Source organism: Hyla sarda, chromosome 9, assembly GCF_029499605.1.
Source record: "Hyla sarda isolate aHylSar1 chromosome 9, aHylSar1.hap1, whole genome shotgun sequence".
Lineage (NCBI taxonomy): Eukaryota > Metazoa > Chordata > Amphibia > Anura > Hylidae > Hyla > Hyla sarda.
The window spans coordinates 167,961,368-167,977,836 of NC_079197.1; positions in this window are offsets into that span (position 1 = coordinate 167,961,368).

The window sequence follows — 16,469 nt, forward strand, 5'->3', positions numbered from 1 at the left end:
TCGAAGTAATTTACAAATCTGTTTAACTTTTTGGCACCAGTTGATTTGAAAACATTTATTTCCCACTAGTTTTCACCAGTGTTCCCCTTTAAGGTGTTAAAGGGGATAAAAAATAAAAATCAAATATTTTTATGTCCACTGATGCAAGAAAGTTCTACAAATTTGTAAATTTCTTCTATATAAAAATGTTAATCCTTCCAGTATTTATCAGCTGCTGTATGCTCCAGAGGAAGTTGTGTATTTCTTTCCAGTCTGACCACAGTGCTCTCTGCTGACACCTCTGTCCGTGTCGGGAACTGTCCAGAGCAGGAGCAAATCCCCATAGCAAACCTCTCCTGCTCTGAACAGTTCCTGACAGGGGTGTCAGCAGAGAGCACTGTGGTCAGAATGGAAAGAACTACACAACTTCATCTGGAGCATACAGCAGCTGATAAGTACTGGAAGGATTAACATTTTTAATATAGAAATAATTTACAAATCTGTTTATCTTTCTGGCACCAGTTGATTTGAAAACGTTTTTATTCTTTGGAGTACCCCTTTAAAGAAAAGTCTGACTTTGGTTTCTTGTAGTGATCATTCACGCAGATGATCCTAGTAAGAAAGTACAGATGGTTCATTAAGTGTGGCCGTCATGCCCAGGCCTATCCCCAACCTCTCATACTGTGCATTCCATGGGAGGGAGGACAATGACACGAAGTTTGTCAGTACACAACACCTTCACCATACGTCAAAACAAATATATGCTGATTTTAAATTAATAATTTTATTCCTAAAACCCTAAATTTCAGCCTTCTAAATTTTCTGTTTTTAGAAAAGTTGGATGATGACCAACATGGCTGACACAATACAGTTATCAAAAAAGTGTGGTCACCCCACTTTACCAGACTGGTTGGTTTAAAGCGTTGTTTCCCAACCAGGGTGCCTCCAGCTGTTGCAAAACTACAACTTACAGCATGGGCATATATATATATTTTTTTTATGTGCATATTTTCGGCTGTAAACAGCTAATGCCGGACATCATCGATTAGGTCCTCTATGGAAAATTACAGGGTGCCCCGAATAGCTGGCAACCTGCCTCCATACCCTTGGATTGGCGCTCTTAGTATACAGGCAGCCTGTACTAATGGAACACCGATAACACTGATTAATGCTGTTCTATGGCAGCCTGTAGTAATGGAGCGCTGATAACACTGATCAATGCTGTTCTAGTGCAGCCTGTAGTAATGGAGAGCCGATAACACTGATCAATGCTGTTCTAGGGCAGCCTGTAGTAATGGAACACCAATAACACTGACCAATGCTGTTCTATGGCAGCCTGGAGTAATGGAGCACTGATAACACTGACCAATACTGTTCTATGGCAGCCTGTAGTAATGGAGCACTGATAACACTGATTAATGCTGTTCTATGGCAGCCTGTAGTAATGGAGCGCTGACAAGACTGATCAATTCTGTTCTATGGCAGCCTGTAGTAATGGAGCACCAATAACACTGATCAATGCTGTTCTAGGGCAGCCTGTAGTAATGGAGTGCCGATAACACTGACCAATGCTGTTCTAGGGCAGCCTGAAGTAATGGAACACCAATAACACTGACCAATGCTGTTCTATGGCAGCCTGGAGTAATGGAGCGCTGATAAAACTGACCAATACAGTTCTATGGCAGCCTATAGTAATGGAGCACTGATAAGACTGACTAATGCTGTAGTAATGGAGCACTGATAACACTGATTAATGCTGTTCTATGGCAGCCTGTAGTAATGGAGCACCGATAACACTGATCAATGCTGTTCTAGGGCAGCCTGCAGTAATGGAGCGCTGATAACACTGATCAATTCTGTTCTATGGCAGCCTGTAGTAATGGAGCACCAATAACACTGAGCAATGCTGTTCTAGGGCAGCCTGTAGTAATGGAGCACCAATAACACTGACCAATGCTGTTCTATGGCAGCCTGGAGTAATGGAGCGCTGATAACACTGATCAATGCTGTTCTATGGCAGCCTGTAGTAATGGTGCACCGATAACACTGATCAATGCTGTTCTAGGGCAGCCTGCAGTAATGGAGCGCTGATAACACTGATCAATTCTGTTCTATGGCAGCCTGTAGTAATGGAGCACCAATAACACTGAGCAATGCTGTTCTAGGGCAGCCTGCAATAATGGAGTGCTGATAACACTGATCAATTCTGTTCTATGGCAGCCTGTAGTAATGGAGAGCCGATAACACTGAGCAATGCTATTCTAGGGCAGCCTGTAGTAATGGAGCACCAATAACACTGACCAATGCTGTTCTATGGCAGCCTGGAGTAATGGAGCGCTGATAACACTGATCAATGCCGTTCTAGGGCAGCCTGTAGTAATGGAGTGCCGATAACACTGATCAATGCCGTTCTAGGGCAGCCTGAAGTAATGGAACACCAATAACACTGAACAATGCTGTTCTATGGCAGCTTGGAGTAATGGAGCGCTGATAACACTGACCAATACTGTTCTATGGCAGCCTGTAGTAATGGAGCACTGATAACACTGACCAATGCTGTTCTATGGCAGCCTGTAGTAATGGAGCACAGATAACACTGATCATTGCTGTTCTAGGGCAGCCTGTAGTAATGGAGCGGTGATAACACTGATCAATACTGTTCTATGGCAGCCTGTAGTAATGGAGCGCTGATAACACTGATTAATGCTGTTCTATGGCAGCCTGGAGTAATGGAGCACCAATAACACTGACCAATGCTGTTCTATGGCAGCCTGAAGTAATGGAACACCAATAACACTGATTAATGCTGTTCTATGGCAGCCTGGAGTAATGGAGCGCTGATAACACTGACCAATACTGTTCTATGGCAGCCTGTAGTAATGGAGCGCTGATAACACTGACCAATACTGTTCTATGGCAGCCTGTAGTAATGGAGCGCTGATAACACTGATCAATACTGTTCTATGGCAGCCTGTAGTAATGGAGCGCTGATAACACTGATCAATGCTGTTCTATGGCAGCCTGTAGTAATGGAGCGCTGATAACACTGATCAATGCTGTTCTATGGCACAGCATTGCTAAGGATATACAGACGAAGGACTACAGGTGATAGTCTTCTATGGGGAATAAAAAATAGTAAAATAGTAAAAAAAAAAAAAGTAAAATAAAATGTTAATAAATATGAATAAGCCCCTCCCTTACTACAAGATTGAATTCCCATTTATTGAATAAAATAATGTAAATAGAAATAAACATAAACATAGATGGCATCGCCGCGTGTGTAAATGTCGGAAGTATTAAAACATAATGTTAGTTAAACCGCACGGTCAATGGCGTTCACGAGAATACACGAGAATTGTGGATTTTGGTCACTTGATATGTTATTTAAAAAAAAAAAAGAATAAAAAGCGATCAAAACCAAAATGGTACAGATGAAAACTACAGATTGCCGTGAAAAATATCATCCCTTACTCTCAACTTACAATGGCCTCAACATACAATAGTTTCAACATATAATGGTCTTTTCTGGACCATTGTAACTTGAAACCAGACTCAACATACAATGCTACAGACAGTCCAGATCTGTGATACCTGTCACAACTGGAGGAACTGACCAATCAGAATGGGCATTTTACTGGTAAATCAGTGGGTAGGGGTAGCGCCCCCTACAGTACAGGGAGGAACTACAAGTTCTGTACTACTCCTTACCTGTACCAGGGTTAGCTGCTCGTTTTGGACACCAAGTAAGGGCGGCTCCATTTGGGACACTGTGTACTGTATAGGACCCTGAAGAAGCTCCTGTCCTCTACATAAACCATTGTTTCCCAACCAGGGTGCCTCCAGCTGTTGCTAAACTACAACTCCCAGCATGCCCGGACAGCCAACGGCTGTCCGGGCATGCTGGAGTTGTAGTTTTGCAACAGCTGGAGGCACCCTGGTTGGGAAACACTAACATAGACAGTGATTTACAGCTCCCAGCAGATCTTTATTACTTTTATATGTAAGGATTTGCTTCATCTATATTAGTTATCTACTTATTTTTCTTTAATCCTCACTTTTTCCTATTTTTGGATGACATTTTGGTGGCTTCAGAACCAATTACCAGGTTTCCATAGAGTTCTGGTCTCAACATACAATGGTTTCAACATACAATGGTCGTCCTGGAAGCAATTTATATTGCAACTTGAGGGACCACTGTATATAAAAAAAATTAAGGACAATTTAAAGCTCATTTTTTTTTACAAAAAGTTATAATTTTTTTCAAAGTAAAATAAAATAAAACCTATATAAATTGGGTATCGTTGTAATCGTATGGACCTACAGAAAAATAGATAACATCTCATTTTTACCCAAAATGCACTGGGTAGAAACAAACCCCCCCCCCCCCCAAAAAAAAAAAAAAAAAAAGCCCCCATATGGGTCTGTAAGTAGAAAATTGAAAGAATTATGAAGGAGGAAAAAGTGAAAACAAAAAAAAAAAAAAAAATCGCTGCGTCCTTAGGCTATGTCCACACGGCAGAATGTCTGTGGGAAGTTACGCATAAATATTCCGCACGGACATTCGGCAGCAGCAGAGTCCCCTGCACTGTTAACATGGTGTCCTCAGAAACAATGGTCATGTCTATTCTCTCTGCAGAGTCTGCAAGGAAATGCATTGCTGTCTATGAGACGGTACATTTCTGAGCGGTCCTAGAGCCCGCCACCTTTAGTCAAATGTGCAGAATGTCCGCACCTGTTTTTCATGCGGACATTCCGCACATTTTTTTGCCCATTCTTTAGGTTTAGGGTTAATGGGGTTATCTAGGAATAGAAATACAGAGCTAATTTCTACTACAAATAGCTCCACACCTGTCCTCAGGTTACACGTGGAATTACAACTTGGCTTAATTTACTTAAATAGAATTGAGCTGCAATTCCACACACAACCTGAGGACAGGGGTGGTGCTGTTTTTGGAAGAAATCAGCTCTGTTTTTCTAATCTAACTCATACACATGTATTCATTATGCAAATCCTTTTAGGCCAGGTTAGACATTTGGATAGGGAATAAGACATCTCGGGGCGGAGTACCCCTTTAACACTTACTCTCAGCCACACGACAACAACTTATGAAAACTAGCTGACACAGTTGTTCCGGGACGCTTTGTCTACATCATAAAGGCCCCAGGGCATGTAGGTTGGCTGTTGATTCAGGTAAGATGCTTATGGCTTAGGCTAAGTTTCCACTTGTTTTTTTTTTCCTGCATTTTTTTTTTGTGTGAAAAAAACGCCAGTGCAATTTCCTGCGTCTGATGTTTTTTCTGACGTTTTTGCATTTTAGTGGAAATTGCATATTTGGCCTCTTTGGCGCTTTCATCTAAATTTGATGGGTACCCCCCCCCCCACCCCCCCCCAAAAAAAAAAAAAAAAAAAAAAGGATGCAGTAGGGATGGGAACCATTTATTTAACCAAATTTTTATTTTTTATAACAAAATTTTAATACATTTTTAATAAAGTGTGTGTGTTTCACTTCCCCCCCCCTATTTTTACATTTTTTAGGTAGTACTACTACTCCCAGCACAGAACAGGCTGTTCCATGATGGGAGTAGTAGTACCTGTACTAATGGACATATCACCCAGGGTGTCAATCCTGACACCCGATGCGATCGTCCATAATATAACAGAGATGTGGAGCGGCTCTATACAGCGCTCGCATCTCTGCTCAGTGCTCTGGCCAGTAATGTGAATAGAACATCACTCATTCATATTTCCCGCCCAGAGTGGTGATTGGCCGGATGGTTGCAGCCAATCACAGCTCTGAGGGAAATATGAATGAGTGATGTTCTATCCACATCACTGGCCGGAGTACAGAGCAGAGATGCGAGCGCTGTAGAGAGCCGCATCTCTCTACAGGTGTGACACCCGCTGTGATCTGTCCTTAACTGCAGGTACTACTGCTCCCAACACACTCTGCTCCGTGTTGGGAGCTATAGTACCTGCATTAATAGACAGATCACAGCGAGTGTAACTTCTGACACCTGTTGCGATCAGTCTATTAATGCAGGTACTACATCTCCCAGCATGGAGCAGAGTGTACTTCATGTTGTGAGTAGTAGTACCTGCAGCTAAGGAAAGATCACAGCAGATATCACTCCTGCATAATGTATAGATGCGGCCGGCCGCACTGACGTATATATACACCTATTCATATTTCCCACAGAGAGCTGTGATTGTGTGGTGTCCCAGTACCGCATTTCATACGGTACTTATTTATCTATGGGTTCCCGTAGCCAGAGTCCCTAGGACTTGGTAATCTCTGTTAGTCAGTCCGCCCCTAGTCGCCTCTATTATAGTATATAGATTTCTAATTTGTCCATAGAATAATGCATATAGTATTATTTCTGTATATAAATGGTTAATTACCTGTTTCTATTAGCGTTGCAGGACCTGCGGGTCATATGACAAGGTGAAGTCGCCATGTCCCATGCCCATATAAGGGAGCGGCGGACATCTTCTCACTCTCTTTCTCCTGGCTCTTGATGAGAGAAGACCTATATTGCAGTAATCGCAGTGAGTTAGGCCTGAGCCTTGCGGCAACGGCTGAATGATCTAAATTATAGAGTGTGTCATCCCCTAAGCACTCTGCAGTATCACCGGACCCAATATTTCCCCTAAATTCGGACGGATCTGCATATCACTCCCTAAATTCAGAGACTACAAGTTTAATGCAAGGTCCGCAACTTCTGCCAGTCGCTAAGCAACCTAAGAACTGTTATATGAGACTGTTACTACGCATTGGATATTGCAAGCACTGCAGTAAAGTTATTCAAGTTCAAGTTAAATTGGCTTGGGGACCTTCAGTCATTTCATTGCACCTATCGTTTCTGGGAAGGGCGGCGATAGGCCGGAACATAGATTCAGCATACCAGCCCTCACCCTGGCGTCACGAGTGACTGGGTTAATATTAACCCCTCATATACCAACACCATACCATCCCTACCATACACCCCCCAAGGGCTACCACAATTGGCTGGAACATCTGACCAATCACAGCTCTCTGCGGAAAATATGAATATGTGTATATATACGGCAGTGCAGGGGACCATAGAAGAGCGGCCGCCGCATCTATTCATTAAACAGGAGGATCGCAACGGGTGTCAGAAGTGACACAGGCGATCTGTCAATTAGTACAGGTACTACTACTCCCATCATGGAACAGTGTGTTCCATGCTGGGATTAGTAGTACTACCTAAAAAAAATTAAAAATAAAGAAAAAAAAGTGAAAAACACACACACTACATTTTTATTATTGTCGGCTACATTTTTAGTGCCCTTCCCGCCCACATAAATTGATCTCTGTTTAAAAATTAATAAAAATTTCGTTATAAAAAAAGATACATTTAGTTAGAGACAATATTTTCCATCACTACTGTATCTTTTTTTATTATAATTTTTTAATGGTACCTTACGAAATTTTATTAAAAAAGGTATCTCCATCACTTTTTGGATCGCCAAAGTCCAAAAAAGAATAAAAACCGCCTGCAAAAATGCCAAAGTTAAAACCCACATGGTGTTTTTCTTGGCGTTTTTTTTTACTCCCATAGACTTCTATGGGAGAAAAACGCCACGATTTCAGGGGAAACAAATGCCATAGGCTCAACATGCTGCGACTTTGCAAAACTGTCAGGCTAGGTTTCCACTTGGTTTTTTTTCTGGCAGTTTTTGGATATCTGCCACTGCAGTTTTTGAGCCCAAACCAGAAGTGTATTCAAAAGGAATAGGACAAATAAAGGAAGGACTTACACTTCTCCTACCTTATGGATCCACTTCTGACTTTGGCTCAAAAACTGCAGTGACAGATATCCAAAAACTACCAGAAAAAAAACCAAGTGGAAACCTAGCCTAAAGGAGCTGAAAAACGCCAAAAAAGAGTGAAAAGGGTTAAAAGAACGCCAAACAGAAAAACGCTAAACGGGCAAAATAATTTTGCGTTTTTTCATTAGTTTACAGCTAAGATTTGGCTGCAGCGTTTTTTCAACGTTTTGGCGTTTTTTTGTGGCAAAACGCCAAAAACCAAAAAAAATACATTAGCCTTAGACACAAAAAACAAGCAAAAGCAAGAGTCTGCATATTCACCACCACTCCCTAACCGTACATTGTATCCATGACGAAAACAACGCAATACAGAAATCCACTGCCTGTGCCATGCACCTCTGCCAACTTTTCACATTTTGACAGGTCTGACTTGAGTCAATTAAATCTTATTAATTTTTTTTATTACAAAGGAAAACAGTAACATTATGCAGATTAGCATCCTAGGTTTGGTTATATAAGAATCAACCAAAAACAAGGACGCCTCTATGTGATCTCTGCTGTTTCTGTGGTGAGTGGGGGGTTGAGCACTCGGGTGTGTTACTTGTAGGGTTGCCACCTGGCTGTTATTTTACCGGCCCAGCCGGTATTTTGGCCACCCTGTTGGTATTTTTTATATTAAAAATACCGGCAATGTAATGGCCGGTATTTATCAAACCAAAGTTAAAACCCATGTGGCTGGGAGTTGTAGTTTTGCAACAGCTGAAGGCACCCCTGGTTGGGAAAGAGCTGTCACGCTCTCTCCCATAGCCTTGCATTGAGGGGGCGGTGCCGTGATGTCGCAATACTCCGGCCTCGTGATCGGCAGTCATCAGACATGCTCCGGGGGCTGATAGTAACGGGGTGCTGCGTGAAAGATCACGGGAGTCCCCAGCGGTGGGACCCCCCACGATCAGGCATCTTATCCCCTATCCTTTAGATAGGGGATAAGATGTCTTAGCGCCGGAGTACCCCTTTAAGCCCAAAATGGTCTGAGTCCTTAAGGGGTTAAAGTTACTCTTGGAATTATCACTTGGTCACTGCACTTGCTTAAAGGAGAACCCTTTATGAAAACGTATCCCCCATTGTAAGGATAGGGATAAGAGTCAGATCAGGATAGAGGACAAGTTTCTATAAATAGTGTTGAGCGCAAATATTCGAATAGCAAATTTTTGTCGCGAATATTGGCACTTTGCGATTTCGCAAATACTTAGAATATAACGAAATATGTTCGTTATGACAAATATTATTATTTTTTTTCACAGCAAACATCACAATGATGTGCACTGTGTAAGTAAAAAGTCATCATCCCCCCCTGCTTCCAGCTTGTGATCCAAAGAAGGCGAATATGCTAAAATTTGCGAATATTGGCACTTCCAGAGGACACTGATCCCTCCCTTCATTAAGCTTGTGGGCCAATGAGAAGGATTAAAATACAGTTGACAGAGGTTAGCAACATCCCTAGCAACCAATAGGAAAGTGAACAATAAAAAAGTGAACGAATATGCGAAATTCATGAATATAGGACGAATATTAGGCCATTTATTTGCAAAATATCGCAAATTTGTGGGTGACTTCCAATTACAAGATGTTAAGGGCAGCACTCCGGCCATTCATTCTGTCCGTGAGCACCCCCTCTCCCCTAACATCTGTGGCTCCTGGACTTGCGTGTGCCCCGGGTGTTGCTATGGGCAACACTAGGGCCGTTCTGTCCTGCCATGAGCACACCCCTTCTGTTAGTTTCGGTGGCTCCGGGACACGCTATGCGAAACGCGCTCGCATGCAAGCCCCCGGGCATCTCCTCACTTCTCACTGGCCCCGGCCTGTCTCCTGCTCTGCATCGCCGGTGCACGGATCCCCTTTCCTTAGGGTGCGCATGCGCCGGTGTTGCTAAATTTAAAGGGCTAGTATGCCCTTAATTGGTTCCCTACAGGGCGGACCCTATTTTATTCTGGCACCTCCCTATCATGGTGCCGGATCTTTGTGCATTGTGCCTTATAAAAAGCGTTCTTTGTGTGTGGCTAATTAGTGTTCCTGATCTCCAGCTTGTGACCTGACCTTTATCCTTTGCCGCCTGCCTACTGACCTTGTACCTGTGACATGACTACACTTCCTAGCTGCCTGACTTCTGACCTGCGCTTCGTTTGTCTACGCTTCATCATCGGTGCCAAGTTTCATCTGGGCAACCTGTGTGGATGGATCGTGCCAGGGGTAGCGATCTGGGTGCTGCCTGCCGCAGCAAGTCCATCCAGGTTTGCAGCGGGCTCTGGTGATAACCAGCGGCACCTTAGACTCCGCTCCCTGGTACGGTTCAGTCATTGTCCACACAGGACAGCGGATCCACTACTCAACCGTTTACGGTAAGACCGTTACACAAGTAATGACTATTTTCACAATTTTACATATTATGCACAATAAGTCCCTATGCTTTGGTTGAATGACATCTATACCCACAAAAAGCAAGGCCACACAGGGTGACCAAATGATTTACATTTTCAAACCTCTTCAGTTAAAGGGGTATTCTGGCTTTATACATCTTATCCCCTATTCAAAGGATAGGAGATAAGATGTATGATCGCAGGGGTCCCCCTGCTGTGGACCCCCGGGCCCTCGTGCAGCCCCGGCTCCCGGCATTACAACATCCAAAAGGGGGTTACACGAGGGCCATCCCATAGAATATGTGACAAGGTGGCTCTGTGGCTGCCATTATGCCAGCAAAGGAGTGAGGGACCTGGATAGATGAGTGATAGTTGTACCGGGTATAATACACCCTAAGCTCAATATGAGAAACACACTGAAAGGCCCTACGGGTGGCCATGAAGGCTTTTTTCCACTCCAATGGAGAAATCGATGTCTCCAACTCACTATCCCACATGCGAAAGGGATGAGATTTATGGTGTTAGAGTGTAGTAAGGTGGAGTAGATGAGACATAAGCCGTGATGAATCTCCCACATAATGTATTTGAATTTGATCATGTCATATATAGACAATGGAGGGGTTGTGCGATTAGGACTCATTTTGCGCACAGTTATGCAAATTTGCTGATGGGGCGCTTTGAGTCCTTGTTCGTCACACAGTCCCCCCCTTTTTCGGTATGTCGCCTTCTTTAGGCGCTTTATTGACGACCTCTTTTTTATTCGGTTGGGTATGACCCAACAGGCTGAGCAATTTGTTGAACAAATTAATTCCCACAATTGGGACTTAAAGTTTTCCCTCCACCATTCTTCCCATGAAATTAAGTTTCTAGACCTTTTGATAAAGAAAGATACTACAGGTCATATTGTTCCGGAAACTTTTTCAAAACGGTAGATGTCAATAGTCTATTGACATATAATAGTTCTCATTATCCGAAATGGATCCGCAATTTGCCCTGTGGGCAATATTTGCATGTAAGAAAAAAAAATTGTACTCTAGATAATAACTTTTTGAAACAGTCTTTGGTTCTACAGCATCGCTTCAAGAGTAATGGTTACCCCAAATCGGTTTTGATGGAAGCCTTCAATAGGGTGGAAAGGAAACAGCAAGTAGATTTGGTTCAACCAAAACCGTTATGCCCCACAGCTCCTATGAATAATAGTTCCAGTGATTGTAATACTCAGAATATGCACAAATATCATTTTATTACAACTGTGCTGCTCATAACATCAAAGAAAATGTTACAAGACATTGGGGTATCCTAAGAGATTACCTTATTGCCCCATGATCGATAATGCCACTTAAGTTTTTTATTTTAACCATTTAAAAAAAAAACAATACTTCATTAGAAAAAAAAATGGTTGTGACAGTTCTGTGGTTTATTTGCTTGTGGTTTACAATATGTGGGCTGAACTGTTCAGACAGTGCGGTCTCGATTGAACAAGCGCAGGTCGGACATTAAAAGGGGAACTCCACTGGCCAGCGTTCAGAACGAAATGTTCCGAACGCTGCGAGGGTCGGCTAAGCCCCCTCAATGCAAGTCAATGGGAGGGGGCGTGGCGGCCGCCACGCCCCCTCCCATAGACTTGCATTGAGGGGGGGGGGCATGGTCATGACATAACAAGGGGCGTGGTCAACCCCCGCAGCGCGAAAAAAGCGTTCGGAACATTTCGTTCCGGATGCTGGCTAGTGGAGTACCCCTTTAACCAAAGCCATCTTACACTGAAACACAATAAAGGTATTAGTCAGCTAAAACTTACCATTAGAGATGAGCGAACTTACAGTAAATTCGATTTGTCACGAACTTCTCGGCTCGGCAGTTGATGACTTTTCCTGCATAAATTAGTTCAGCTTTCCGGTGCTCCGGTGGGCTGGAAAAGGTGGATACAAGTCCTAGGAGACTCTTTCCTAGGAATGTATCCACCTTTTCCAGCCCACCGGAGCACCTGAAGGCTGAACTAATTTACGAAGGAAAAGTCATCAACTGCCGAGCCGAGAAGTTCGTGACGAATCGAATTTACTGTAAGTTCGCTCATTTCTACTTACCATGATTGAGACTATCTCCACCTATGTTCATAATAGATTTCAAAAACTTATTAATAGGGAATCATTTTGGATTTTTACCCTGAGGACTTTATTCCCTGGTGGTATAAATGAAACATTTGCGAATGCTCGCTGATAGAGAGAAGAACTGGTATTTTTTATCCTCGTCATTTGTTCTTTCATTTACTATTACCATCATTATTTTTATTTATTTTTTTAACATTATTTTTTCTTAAAATTAAATAGATATTGTTACATCATATCTAGATAACAGGTTTTCAAATTGTACATAACAATAAAGACAAATTAGTAAAAAGAAAAAAAAAACAAAGTTTTGATGTTGAGATAGTCTACATATTAAAGTTCCAATTAAAATCGTTAGTCCATCCTTGACGTTGTCCAATGGCGGACTGATGGATATGTTGGATACAATTCAAAGATGGGTAGGAGCTGTCCAAAGTTATCTCTATCATTATTTTATTTATTTATTATTATTATTATTATTATTTTTTTAATATTAATTTTTTTCATGATTGTTTTTTGTATAATGGTTTTACAATTTATGTATGTTGTATTTTACATGTATCTGTGGAGTTTTTAAACTTGCACACCCTTGATGTACATATATTTTTTAAGCAATATTCTTCTGGATTGTTGAGCATGTCCTTTGAGAGGTTAATTTTAGCCTATACAGTGACCCCCCCGACCTACGATTGCCCCGACATACGATCATTTCAACATACGATGGTCTCTCAGAGGTCATTGCATGTTGAAGGCAGCATCAACATACGATGCTTTTGTATGTCGGGGCCATCGCATTAACGGCTATCCGGCAGCGCAGACTGCTTCAGCTGCCACCGGGTAGCCGTTTACGGTGCCCCGTGAGCTCCGGTGATGATCACTTACCTGTCCTCGGGGGTTCCGGCGCGTCCTCTTCGGGATCCCCTGATTCGTCGGCGCTCTCCATCGTTGTCATCACGTCACTGCGCACGCCGTCCCGTCATCCAATAGGAGCGGCGTGCGTAGCGACGTGATGGCGGCGACGGAGATCGAGGATGCCGGGAAAGCAGAGGCCTTACTGGACCGTCAGGGACACCTCGGGGACGCCGCGACAGCTATGGAAGGCGACATCCAGGGCAGCGGTGATGAGCGGTGACGGTCCGGAGTGGCGGGGACCGGTGAGTACAACTTCCTTTAACAGTGGTCTACAACCTGCGGACCTCCAGATGTTGCAAAACTACAACACCCAGCATGCCCGGACAGCCAATGGCTGTCCGGGCATGCTGGGTGTTGTAGTTTTGCAACATCTGGAGGTCCGCAGGTTGTAGACCACTGTCCTATACTTTACATTGCACGGATCCCTCAACATGCGATGGTTTCAACAAACGATGGTCCATTTGGAACGGATTACCATCCTATGTTGAGGGATCACTGTATATATTTGTATGGTAGAGCTCACCTGGATGAAGCACCTGATGAAGCAGCCTATTTGTGAAACGCGTTGCATTATGGGTGAATAAACGTTCCTAGTCTTATTGGTGTGTCCAGCGCCCTTCTACTATCTTCGTCTACTCCATCTTTGACAGGCTGGGTTGGCTGTTTATGTTTGCTACCCTACAGAAGTTCGGTATCTCGGGCCGTTTCCTTACAGCTTTGAGAGGCCATTACTCCCTCATCAGATGTCTGCTAGTTTCCTTCTCTGCAACTGGACCAGCCAGGGGTGTCCACTTTCCCCTGTTATCTTCTTCAGTCACTGTATTGAGCCTCTTGCTTCTCTGATTGGGAGTTCCACACAACACATGACGTAAATGTATGTCCTGATGCGGTGGTACTTAACATGAGGCAAGCACAGGACCGGTGCTCGCTTCATGCACTGCAGGTCCCGGCTGCAATCAGCATCCAAGGACCCAATGGTAATGGCGGTCATCAGCCATCGCACTGATGTCCGCCATTATCCCCTCAGATGCTGTGATCAATACAGAACACGGCATCTGCGGCCATGAGTATATAGGATCATTGGGTCGTCCGTGGTGCTGCCACTGGGAGCCGATACTCCAAAATGGCAGACGGAGATCCCCTCACATGCCTCCGCCCGTCTCCCGGGGTCTTCTGCTCTGGTCTGACATTAAGCAGACCTGAGCAGAAGATCCCCGATAACACTGATCAGTGCTATAACTATAGCACTGAACAGTATTAGCAATCAAATGATTGCAATAAATAGTCTCCTATAGGGACGTAAAAAAAAAAAGTAAAAAAAAATCTATTTTTTTACCATTTTACCTCAAAAAGGGAAAAAAATTCATAAACATATTTGGTATCGCCACGTGTGTAAATGTCCAAACTATCAAAATATACTGTTAATGATCCCATATCGTGAACGGCGTAAACATTAAAAAAAATTCCAAAATTGCAGCTTTTTTGTCACATTTTATTAACAAAAACTAATAAAAAGCTATTTAAGTTTCATATACACAAATGTGGTATCGATAAAAAGTACAGATCATGGTGCAAAAAATTAGCCCTCATACAGCCGCATATACGGAAAAATGAGATAGTTATAGGTCATCAAAATAGAGGAATTTTAAACATACTAATTTGGTAAAAAAAAGTTTGAGATATTTTTTTAAAGCGGTACAATTATAGAAAAGTATGTAGTCATGGGTATCATTTTAATTGTATTAACCCACAGAATAAAGAACACATGTTATTTTCACCCTAAAGTGTACAGCGTGAAAACGAAACCTTCCAAAATTAGCTAAATTGCGGTTTTCCTTTAAATTTTTCCACACGAATAATACTATTTTGGTTGCGCCGTACATTTTATGGTAAAAGGAGTGCCGTCATTACAAAGGACAACTGATTGCGCAAAAAAACGAGCCCTTATATTGGTCTATGAAGGAAAATATATAAGAGTTATGATTTTAAGAAGGCGAGGAGGAAAAAAAACAAAAATGCTAAAATAAAATTGGCTGCGTCCTTAAGGGGTTAATGACAGGGAAATGAAAACAATGTACAGTATGGCAATATCATTTTGAGATACTGTAGCCTGGTATTATTTAGGTTTTGCATGGAAATAATATTTAGATTTAGTTTATTTTATATATTTTTATGACGGCACTGAATGACAGCAGCTTAAAGTGAATAATCTGTGGTGTTATGTTTTAGGTATTAAAATAAATCAAATAAACCCCTTAATACAAAATTACATACATAAACGTGATTCTGCTGTTAAAGGGGCACTTCGGTGGAAATTTTTAATTTTTTTTTTAAATGAACTGGTGCCAGAAAGTCAAACAGATTTGTAAATTACTTCTATTAAAAAATCTTTACCCTTCCAGTACTTTTTAGCAGCTGTATGCTACAGAGGAAATTCTTTTCTTTTTGAATTTCTTTTTTGTCTTGTCCACAGTGCTCTCTGCTGACACCTAGGTCCGTGTCAGGAACTGTCCAGAACAGGAGAAAATCCCCATAGCAAACCTATGCTGTTTTGGACAGTTCCTGACACGGACAGAGGTGTCAGCAGAGAGCACTGTGGACAAGACAAAAAAGAAATTAAAAAAAGAAAATAATTTCCTCTGTAGCATACAGCTGCTAAAAAGTACTGGAAGAGTAAAGATTTTTTAATAGAAGTAATTTACAAATCTGTTTAACTTTCTGGCACCAGTTGATTTAAGAAAAAAAAATGTTTTCCACCGGAGTACCCCTTTAAGGGTGTATGGAGCCGGACTGCTGCCAATAGTCATCATGGCACGATCTACGCTGCCGTCTGCTTTAATATTTAGATGGCAGTAGTTTAACAGCAGCGGCATGCATTTGTTGGTGGTATGGAGGGCGGATCAGCTACCTTCATTAAAGGGGTACTCTGCTGCTCAGCGTTTGGAACAAACTGTTCTGAACGCATGAGCCGGGAGCTCGTGATGTCATAGACCCGCCCCCTCATGATGTAATGCCCCGCCCTCTCAATGAAAGTCTATGGGAGGGGGCGTGACAGCTGTCATGGCCCCCTCCCATAGACTTGCATTGAGGGGGCGGGTGTGACATCACGAGGGGCGGGGCATTGACGTCACGAGCTCCCGGTGCGGGCTCCAGCATTCGGAACAGTTTGTTCCAAATGCTGAGCAGCGGAGTACCCCTTTAACGTCACTGATCTGTTGTTATGGCAACCTGAAGCCTGCACTAGGCCTCCGTGGTTGCCTTGACTTA